This window comes from Hipposideros armiger, unplaced genomic scaffold (genome assembly GCF_001890085.2).
Source record: "Hipposideros armiger isolate ML-2016 unplaced genomic scaffold, ASM189008v1 scaffold_217, whole genome shotgun sequence".
NCBI lineage: Eukaryota > Metazoa > Chordata > Mammalia > Chiroptera > Hipposideridae > Hipposideros > Hipposideros armiger.
This window is the reverse complement of record NW_017731567.1, coordinates 227,622-238,454: the sequence shown is the minus strand read 5'-3', so window position 1 is coordinate 238,454 and position 10,833 is coordinate 227,622. Positions and strand designations below refer to the sequence as shown.

Here is a 10,833-nt window from a genome sequence, read left to right as displayed (position 1 = left end):
CTACTGAATATTTACAACATGACAGGAACCATGCTAAATTTTGTATATAGCATGTCTCATTTCATTTTCATAATAATCCTGTAAGATAGGTATTGTTAACCCCATTTTATGTATGAATAAACAGAAGTACAGAAAGATTAAGAGACTTTCCAAAGATTACACAGGCTGATGGGAACTAAATAGTTGTCAAACCTAAGTCCTCAGAGTTCATTTCACCACACCACCTCTTAACCGCAGAGCTATCATTTTCAGTTAAGAAAGAAACTAAAATGTCAGCACCAACTTCATTTGAGGTCTACTCGGGAAGATTTATATTCCAAAGATTTATATTCTTTTTAAATTTTTTTAATTTATCAATTACAGTGGTATACAATATTATATTACTTTCAGGTGTACAATGTAGTGATTAGACATTTATATAACTTAAGAAGTGATCACTCCATTAAGTCTAGTACCCATCTGACACCATACAAAGATTTATATTCTTAATGGAGTATAGCAGAGATCCTGTTAGTTCTTGTCCTTGCTCTCGGTCATTGTTTAAAAGAATTTGGTAGTATTCAACAAATGCTCTAATTAAGAAGTCTAGCTGTTAAAGTTGGTGTCAGCTGGAAATAACAGAAACCATAAAAGTAATAACCTAGAAAATTCAGGGGTTTTATTTTTCTGATGCAAAATAAGTCCAGAGTTCGGCAGCCCAATAATGGTATGGCGACACCCAGAAGACCTCAAGGAGGCAGGTTCTTTCGAATTTTCCACTCCATCATTCTCCCTTTGCAGGTGTCTTCCATTCTCATGCTGTCTCCTTGTGGCAACACTATTCCTTCATATCAAATGCTGAATCCATGTTCTAGTTGAAAAGAGGGAAAAGACAAAGGGCAGCTAATTCTGTTCCTTTCAAAGAGTTTTCTTAGCAGCTCCTCTCAGGAACTTCTGCTTGTACCTCATTGTCCAGAACTGTGGCATATGGCTACTCACAGCTAAAAGGGAGGCTGGGAAATGCCTTTTGTAGCTAGGCATATTTAAATAAAATAGGGGTTCAATTAGTTTGAAAAGAAAAAGGAAGAATCAATATTGGTTTAGCAATTATGCACATCATCACAAAACATAAGCAGGACTGGTAGGCTCAACAGCTTATCCAACTTCTATTTATCTATCTTTGCCTTCTCCCAACTTCTTCACTTATTATTGACTTTGTGACCGATTCCCCAAAAGCAGCTTCAGTTGAAAGTGTTCATCTTTTTGTCCCTATAAACTCCCTCATACTTGCCAACTCTGTGTCCTGACTTTGGACTAGAAAATATGTGTCAATATAAACTACTTACTTGTTTTCTGGTATATTCTGCAACAACCCTTCAGGTCCTCTTAATTCTCAATTTAAGGACAGCTGACCCTGAACCTAAAGTCCCAGGAAGTCCCCATATAGTTTTTCCTTCTTTATTGAATATTTTGTCAAATTTTGTCCTTTTCAGTAATTCAATTTACTATTCTTGAGGGTTTGGAACCATTGCCAGACCATACTGCATAGGATATGTCAAGATGATGTACTAAACTCCATATGAAATGGCATTCTCCCTCAACAGAGCACCTTTTCTCCTTTTCATCCCAGACAGTGGTGAATTCCAAGAGTGGGGGTCAGGACAGCCTAAACATTCAGCCTGTGAGCTACTCACTCTCTCCTTCACTCTTTCTTCATATTATTTTAACCACAATAAATAGAACCTCAAACAATAGGTAGGTTTCAAAAAGATGAGAAAGCATTGCAAGTAGGCACAGCACCCAGCGCCTCCTTTCCTCTCCCTCTTCCTCTCTCTCTAAGAAATCATGGCCATGAGCATCCATAACCAAGCTCCAGTGGCCGAAGACTTACCAGGAAGATGTGTGAGTTAAGAGGCAGGTGACACATCACTACTATGCAATATCTTAGCTTTCATTTCAGCAGATTGTAGTAAGGTGCTGAACTGTGCGTGTATGTGCACGTGTATGTGCGCACATTAATTCTATACACCTATACAGTCATAGCAGGTCCTTACGCCTTTTATTCCTCTTTGTCCCCTCAGTTTTTTAATAGACTCTTAAAACAGTTTTAGATTTACAGAGAAATTGAGCAAATAGTACCGCGTTCCCATAGGCCCTCCCCCACACAGCATACATTAGTATATTAACATCTTACAGTAGTATGGTGTATGTGTTACAGTGAACCAATATGGATACATTATTATTTAATAAAGCCCATAGTTTATTCATATTCCTTAGTTTTTACATAACGTCCTTTTCCCTGTTACAGGACCCCATCCAGGATACCATATTCATTAATATCTAGTCGTCATGTCCCTTTAAGCTCTTCTTGGCTGTGACAGTCGCTCAGGCTCGCCTTGTTTCTAATGACCTGACGTTTTTGAGAAGCACTGGTCAGGTAACTTGTGGGTTGTCCCTCTATTTGAACCTGTCTGACGTTTTCCTCATGTTTAGGCTGGGGTTATGCGTTTGGGGAGGAAGGTCACAGGTGTAAAGGGTCACCGCTACCACATCATTCCAAGGGTACACACGATCAACACGACTAGTTATTGTTGATGTTGACCTTGATCACCTGGCTGAAGCAGTGCTTGTCAGCTTTGTCCACTATAAAATGACCTTATTTTCCCCTTCTGTACTGTCTGCATTTTGTAAGGAAGCCACTGTGTGCAGCCCACACTTAAGGAGCGAGGAGCCATGCTACCCCCCTTTCGAGCGGAGCAGCTACACCTGTTATTTCAACTTCTTCTGCATGGGAGATTTGGCTCTTCTCCCCCATTTATTTATTTATTCAATCATTTATCATATCAGTGTGGACTCATGGATATTTATTTTATTCTCTGGGTTATAATCAGATACTATTTAATTTTGTGTGTGTGCAAGTTGTTCCAGCTTTGGCTATTGGCAACTCTTTCAGTTGACTCCTCTGCCCCTTTGACATACGCACATCAATGTAGGTTTGTATTTTAGTTAGTTTTTTTTTAACACTTCCTTGCTTTTGATGCACTATACTCATATCTTATTATTTCCTGCCCCATTCCATTTCTCCAATGTCATTTTTACTATCAATTTCAGTTCTTTCAACAATTTCTTCATTCAATAAATAAGCATGAAGTTTCTGTCTTCTTTTGCTTCCAATGAAGAAGAGATGAGAAGCAGACACAACAAAATACGTTCAAAAGATGCACATCTCTAAGAGAAGGAAGGAAGAAGGGATTTCACTTCCTCCTTTCAATGTAGTTCCCAGGAAGTGAGCTACCCTTCCCTACTGTCAGAGGGGAAAGTCCTGGGCCTCATCAGAGCATCTCCTCTCTCTTTCTTGCAGGGAAGAAGTGTCCTTGCATCTCACATTGCAAAGGAAGGACACCCACGCAGCACATCTCTGCCCTCCAGAAATAGTTCAAACTCTGGTGCCAACAAAAAGAAGGATGAAAGGAGCCCATGGAAAGTCTCTGGTGAGGATGGAAATATCCACAAGCCTCTCAAGACACCAAGATACCCTGTGAGAGTTGCCAGTGTGTGTAAAGTGGCCAGTGGGTCTTTCAATGAAACAGTATCAAGTAGGAAGCACTGACTGCCATTTTCTAGAAGCACCGGAAGTATATTGGTGAGACAACCTTGCAGAGAAGGGGACTCAGCAAACTGTGCTCCTGAAGGCATCAATAAATGGATGGATGGAAAGAGAGTCAGAACAACTGGCTGCAGCTTCCCTTCTGAAGGTTCTCAGAGGCTGCTTCCTCCTGAAAGCCCTCCTTGGTCTGCGGGCTGGCCTGGGCTGGACATCTCTGAGCACCTAAAGTTGTGAACTCTCATTCACTTATGGAAAAATGTTTATTCAACTCCCATTATGAGTCAATCCCTGATCTAAGTGCTAGAGATAAAGAGGAAAATTATATCCTGAGGTCTCAAAACTCACATACCAGGGGATAGCGAAGGAGAGCGAGGGATCACAAACAAATTAGCATGCAATTACCATAATTTTGACAATGGCAAGACAGAATAAAAACAACTGCCCAGGCTAGCAGGCAAAGGAAGGCAGTGTGGAGGAGGAAGCACCTAAGCAGAGTCTTAAAGGATGACAGTTAATTCTCCAATTCCACTCCTTGGTTCTTCTTCGTGCTGCCTATTATAACAGTATCACAGTCTTCTCTTTCCTTACTCAGCCATCTTTTTCCTTGGACTTCTCTTAAAGACACCTTTTAACTTATTCATTGCCTCAGTCAGGGTTCCACCAGAGAAACAGAATCAGTAGAATATATATAAAGAGATAGAGAGAGAGATGGAGAGATGGGGAGATGGGGAGATGATGGAGAGATGATGGGATGATGGGATGATGGATGGGGAGATGGGGAGATGGGGAAATGGGGAGATGGGGAGATGGGGAGATGGGGAGATGGGGATGGGGATGGGGATGGAGATGGAGATGGAGATGGAGATGGAGATGACAGGGAAGAAGAAAGAGAGATTTACTGCTAGGAATTGGCTTACACAATTGTAGATACTGGCTGGGAAGTCTGAAATCCTTGAGGTAGGCTGTCGGGAAAGGCAGGTGAAGAACTCTCTCCTGCCTGAGAAGAGTCTGCTGATCAGAGGTTGAACTTCTTCTTCCTCACGAAAACCTCATTTCTGTTCTTAAGATCTTTCAGCTGATTGGATCAAGCCCACCAGATTTTTCAGGATAATCGCCCCTTACTTGGAGTCATCTGATTGTTGACATTAATCAGATCCACAAACTATCTGCAAATGAGCATTTCATTGAGTAACTGTAGGGTATAGCCTAGTCAAGTTGACACATACAATGACCATCACTCACCCGTCTCTTCCAGCCATCTGCCCTGAGTGTACCATTCACAAGAGACCACAATGAGATGGGTTCCTCCAGGAGCTGTCGTGTGGGAGGTCTGCTCCTTCACATTGCCCTTCTCTCCTGCCTCACCACTTCTGACTACACAGAGCCTTCGCCTGGACTCAGGCCTGGCTCTCATTGTCTGTCTGAGCATGCCCAGTGCACAAATCTCTATTGAACATTTCCTGGATAAAAAAAACAGGACTATTGTAATACATGTGAAAGGAGAAAGGATGCCATATAATCCTTTTGAAACGGGTAAATGCAAAGTACATTAGCTTAGAAATTAACAAAAGATGAAATATGGAAGTTTGGGCCCCCAAAACAGAACTTCTCCTAAACCTTCTTTCTCCTTTATTTAAGTGTAGAGAACAGAAGTTAAATACTCAGAGTCTGCAATCAACTGGATTTGAAATCTAGGTTGTGTAACCTTCGGCAAGTTTATAACCACTGTGAACCTCAGTTTCTTCATCTATAGCGTGGGAAAATAGAAAACCTTACCTCAGAGAGTGGTTTTGAGGAGAAAATGAGAAAATATGTGCAAAAGCACTTAGCACAAAGACAAGCATATTATACGCTAGCTGTTATTATCATGAAGTGCCTAATATGCGCCAAACAGAAGAGGGAATACTGAGAAAAGTAAGATCTTGACTTTGAAGACCATAAAATCCAGTGGGAATATCAGACATACACACAATTTCAATACAATGTGGGAATTCAGTAGGAGAGGAGGAAGCAGAGAAAGGAATAAGGACCAAGAAGGCCTCACAGTGGAAATCCCACATGAGCAGTGCTTCCGAGGACCAGCAGTGCCTAGCTGAACACAAAAGCAGGAAAGGACACTGAAAACATAAGGGAGAGCATGTGGAAAGGGCAGAGGCACAGAGGGCAAAGTGTGCCTAGAGGAGAGCGAGAATCTCAGTGTGGATGAAGCAGAGGGGTTATATGATCGGCACAGCAGAAGTGAGGGAAGGTAGAGGAGGTGGAGAAGTGGGAGGATGGCAAGAAATAAAGCCATCTGATGAAGGCTGATATGGCATGCTAAGGAGTTTGGCCTCTATCCTGAAGACAGTTGGAGGCAGACTTCCAACTCTGCTTTTGGCCGTGGAGCAATTGTACTGTAAATTGATAAAGCAGCATTTGTATTTACTTGTCTACAAGCCAGACATAGCAAATGCACACATCCCCATGGAAACGTTCCTCGCCAGGATCATCAGTAATCAGGGCAGAAGAGGGACAGGGGGATTACACATACCAAAAGCAAGTCAACCATGGCGCCCAACCCAGCCCGTCACCTTACATCACCGCATGGCTGAACTTACGGAGGAGTTGGGGAGAAGGAAAACGTTCTTAAGTGAAACTAAGGGACAAATCCCCAAATAGTTCTCCCTCTCCTCTCCCTTCCACACACACCAGTTCTGGATCATTTTCCACAGTGAACTATTCTCTGCTCCTTTCAGCACTTGTTTCTCTGAGCTGCTAGATCACCCCACTGTCCTGGTCATCTCCCTACCTCTCGGATGCTCCTTCTCAGTCTCCTTTGCTGGTTTCTTTTAATGTGTTGGAGCCCCTCGTTTCAATCTCTGGACTTTTCCCCCATCTTCATTCTTCCCCTAGGGCTTTCATACAAAATTATTACTTTAAATACCATCTATGTGCTGACAATTTCCAAATTTATATCTCTAGCTCAGACCTCTCCCTTGGACTCCAGACTCTATATCCAATTGCCTGTTCAATATTTCTACTTGAGATGTCAAGCATTTCAAACTTAAGATGGATAAAACTAAACTTGTGGCCTTCCACGCCAAACCTGTTCAGTAAACATAAATCACATGAATCCTTTTAAAACATAAATCATATCACCTAACTCCTCTGCCCGAAACTGCCTAATGGCTTCTCAATTCATTCACGAAAGAAGTGTAAGATTTATACATTGAAAGCTGCAAAACATTGTTGAAAGCACTTAAAGAAAATCTAAACAAATTAGATTTTATTTAAGAAAGACATCTCATGTTCATGGATTTAGAAGTCTTAGTATTGTTACCATTGCAATATTCCTCACATTGATCTACAGATTCAATATAGTCCCAGCTGCAGTTTTTGCAGAAATTGACAAGTTGATTCTAAAACTTCTGTGGAAATGCAAGAGACCCAGAAAAGCCAAGTCATCCTGAAAAGAAAACAAAGTTGGAAACATTCTTTTTTTTTTCTTTTTTAAGATTTTATTGGGGAATTGGGGGAGGGGAGGGGAACAGCGTTGGGGAATCGGGGAAGGGAAACAGACAAGTTGCTGTCCTTTTGTTCTTCAGTCTAGTTGTGGAGGATGTTGCTTCACTGGCCCATGTTGGTATTATCATTGCACTCTTCCTGGGTGAGGCAGTCACTCGCTGGCCACTGGACGGCTGCTCACAATGGCTGCTGGCTGCTCATGTCAGCTGCCAGCCACTCATGGTAGCTTACAGCAGCCCACTGCAGCTTCACTGCAGCCTACGCCGCCTCCGGCGACTCATGGCAGCCCAGCTCCAGGTCAAGCTGTTGCTCACCATCTTAGCTGTAGAGGGCGCAGCATCACTGGCCCTAATGAGGGATCCAAACCTGAGTCCTGCTGCTCAGAGCTGGCGTTCCAAGGCAGCTCTTAACCAACATGCCACTCGGCCAGCCCAGTTGGAAACCTTGATTTTAAAACTTAATACAAACTACAGTAGTCAAGACAGTGTGGTACTGACAGATAGACCAATGGAATAGAATTGGGAGTCCAGAAAGAAACCTTCACATTTATGGTCAACTAATTTTCAACAAGGATGTCAATACAATTCAGTGGGGAAAGAGTAACCATTTTCACAAATGGTGTTGGAACATGCAAAAACATGAGGTTGTACCCTACCTCTCATGTGATATGTAAAAATTAGCTCAAAATGAGTTCATATATATATATATATATATACATATATGTGTGTATATATATATGCAATATATAGATGTATAATATATATTTTTATATATGTAATTTTTAAAAAACTCACATGGACTGAGGAGCATGATGGACAAGACTGAAGACAAACATGTGAGTTAGAAATTTAAGCCAACTTACGCTTCCAGAACACAGTAAGAAAAGACAAGGAGCGAATGTATAAAACAAACTTCAAGAAATATGTCGACTAGATTCAGAAGTTTAGAATTCATTTAATAGGATTTCTGTAAATAATAGCAGAGAAAATAAAGAAGACATAACCAATGAAATAAAATAAAATTTCCCAGAACTAAAGAAAAATAGATATAAATGTTCCAATTCAAAAGGTTGAAATACATATGAATTTTCAGTATTCCAAGGAAAAGAAAAAAATCCTAAAAGCTTCCAATTTCAGCAAGGGGAGGGTCAAGGGAGGGAATTAACAAATACATTATAAAGGACTGAGATTTAGATTGGCCTCAGAATTGTCATTAGTTTTAGATGCCAGAAACAAGGGAGCAATATCTTCCAAGTTCCAAGGGGGAAATATTTTGAGCCTAACCAAAGAGGTAATTATATTCTTCTAAAATGTTTTCCTTTACAAACTTAGTATACCACAAACTTCATAAGAGCATAAAACAGAATAAGACAATACAATTAGAATCCATTTAAAAATTAAGCGACACTCTTTCCATTTATTTAACATACTAATTAATTGAGCTCCTACTATATGCCAGGTAACATCATAGCTACCAGTAGATATGGTACAGATATGATAGTGCCCATTCTCATTATTCATGGATTCCATATTTACAAATTTGCCTCCTCACTAAAATATTTTTGTAAGCCCAAAATCCATAGGCACAGGGCTTCCATGGTCATCTGTAGGCATGCACAGATTGGAAAACTCTGAGTCACACTATGTGCACATTCCCACTGAGGTCAAACAAAAAGACACTCTGCCTTCTTATTTCAGCTTTCATACTTTAAACGTGTGTCTGCTTCGTGATCTATCTAGTACCACAATTTTCTCATTTTTGTGCTCTTCTTCTTGGCACAGCGGAGGTGGGGGGAGAGATGGGGGGGGTGTTGATTTTGCTGTTTAACGTGATCCCTAAACACAGTGCTATAGTGCTGTCTAGTGTTCCCAAGCACTAGAAGTCCGTAATGTGCCTTCCAGAGAAAATACGTGTGCTAGAGGAGCTTCATTCAGGCATGAGTTACAGTGCTGTTGGCCATGAGTTCAATGTTAAAGAATCAATAATGTACATTAAATAAGGTGTGTTTAAGCAGAAACACAGTTTACAAACAAGGTTATGTATTGATCAGTTGCTGGGAATGTTGTGACCAGAGGTTCCACAGGACACTAACCGTGCATTTTCCCTAGGAGCAGAGCTCCAGTATTCATGAATTCAGTATTCATGGTGACTTTATAGAAATAACTGCCAGAAATAATAAGAATCAACTGAATAGTTTGCTCACAAGTAGAGTACCAATTTTTTTCAAATACATAATTTTGCATAAATAAGAAAATTCAAACCATCTAAAAGCCTGAAGAAAAAAAAAAGAATCCAACGAGGTATATTCTTTAAACTTTATCAGCTGCTTTCTCTCTTCTTTCAATATCAAAAAGGTACTAAATAACCATCTACCAGTTCTGGCCTCCCTAAATTCCTAAAAAGATGGCAAGGAGTACTTATATAATTACATCAGCTATCTTTTCTGGGCATTAAAACACATTGTGTTTTTCTTTATTTAAAAACCACTATAAATTATTTTCTTGGATGCTTTTGTCATCTCTTGGAGTCTCAGCACATCTTCCACTTAAAAAGGGGAAAATATGTTTTTTAATCTTTAAAATACCAATCATTTTCATTTTGTTTAAAAAATTAGCCAATAATTAACCAGTAACAACTGACGTTGCACAAACAAATAAAATTAACAAAACAAAAAACAGAGTACAAGCTATGGAAAACTAAAGAAAAACTGGAAAAAGATATTAAATGATTTCAAATTTTATATTCATATTAATTCTTACAGAAAAATTTTAATTAAATGTCTTTTTTACTTCCTTAAGAAATAGAACACATTTTTTAAGTAAAACTAACCTATTATTGTAATTGTTCTCCTTTATTTGCATCTTTGGCAAGATTTGCTTTTCTCAACCACTTATCTGTAGTACTAAGACTTATAAAAGAGCTAAACACAGGATTAATGAGAATATCACTCGAACATATTTTGAAAGCATTTCTATCCTTACAATCTTTGAACAATAAAGCAACTAAACTTGCATGTCATTTTGCTAATACAAAGAGTCAAAGTTCAAGTATGAGAGAGTGGAAAAGGAATTCTAAAATTTTTCAACAGTTTTAAAATATACCTTACAGAAGCCAATTCCTAATTGTTTGTGTCTGTTGTGATAAGCAAGAAGACCGTGATTCCAAGTTTGCTAGGGAGAGACTGTCCAGTATACAAGCATACCAGCATAATTCTTAATAGCGCTTCTTTTCATCTCCAAAAGCATCCTAGCAGTGAGGGACATGTGGGGAGAAAGTGGGAAGAGGGTGCTGATATGACTCTCTTTTCTATCTCATCATCCCCTTTTGTGATTTTCTTCCCCATGGCCTGCCATTGTTTTTTCTGACCCAAGATAACACGCTTTTTTTTTTTAATCCCAATTAAAGGCTGCTTCTTTTTACTGAGGAGTTAAGTGAAAAGACTTCATCATTTCATGTAACAGTAGCAGAACCAGTTATTTGTTTAATCTGATATAAAATTATAAGATAATTTGTTTTTGTTTTCTGGATCACCTAAATAGAAACATTTAATATGTCATAAGAGCAGTTGCAAAATAAAGGTATAAACAGACTTTTGTATCTTGTCTCATCAACAGCTTAATCAAAAAGAAAAATTTGGTCTTCTGTGTCAGTATGAGAATTCCAGGCATTTGTAAAGGAAAGAAGGAAGGAAGGAAGGAAGGAAGGAAGGAAGGAAGGAAGGAAGGAAGGAAGGAAGGAAGGAA

General features: G+C 39.6%; 1 pseudogene; it reads left to right on the top strand.

Moving 5' to 3' along the window:
* The first annotated feature begins 1,824 nt into the window (after positions 1 to 1,824).
* The window catches only part of LOC109389028 (proteasome subunit beta type-2 pseudogene), a 19,741-nt pseudogene continuing 10,732 nt past the window's right edge, over positions 1,825 to 10,833 (top strand).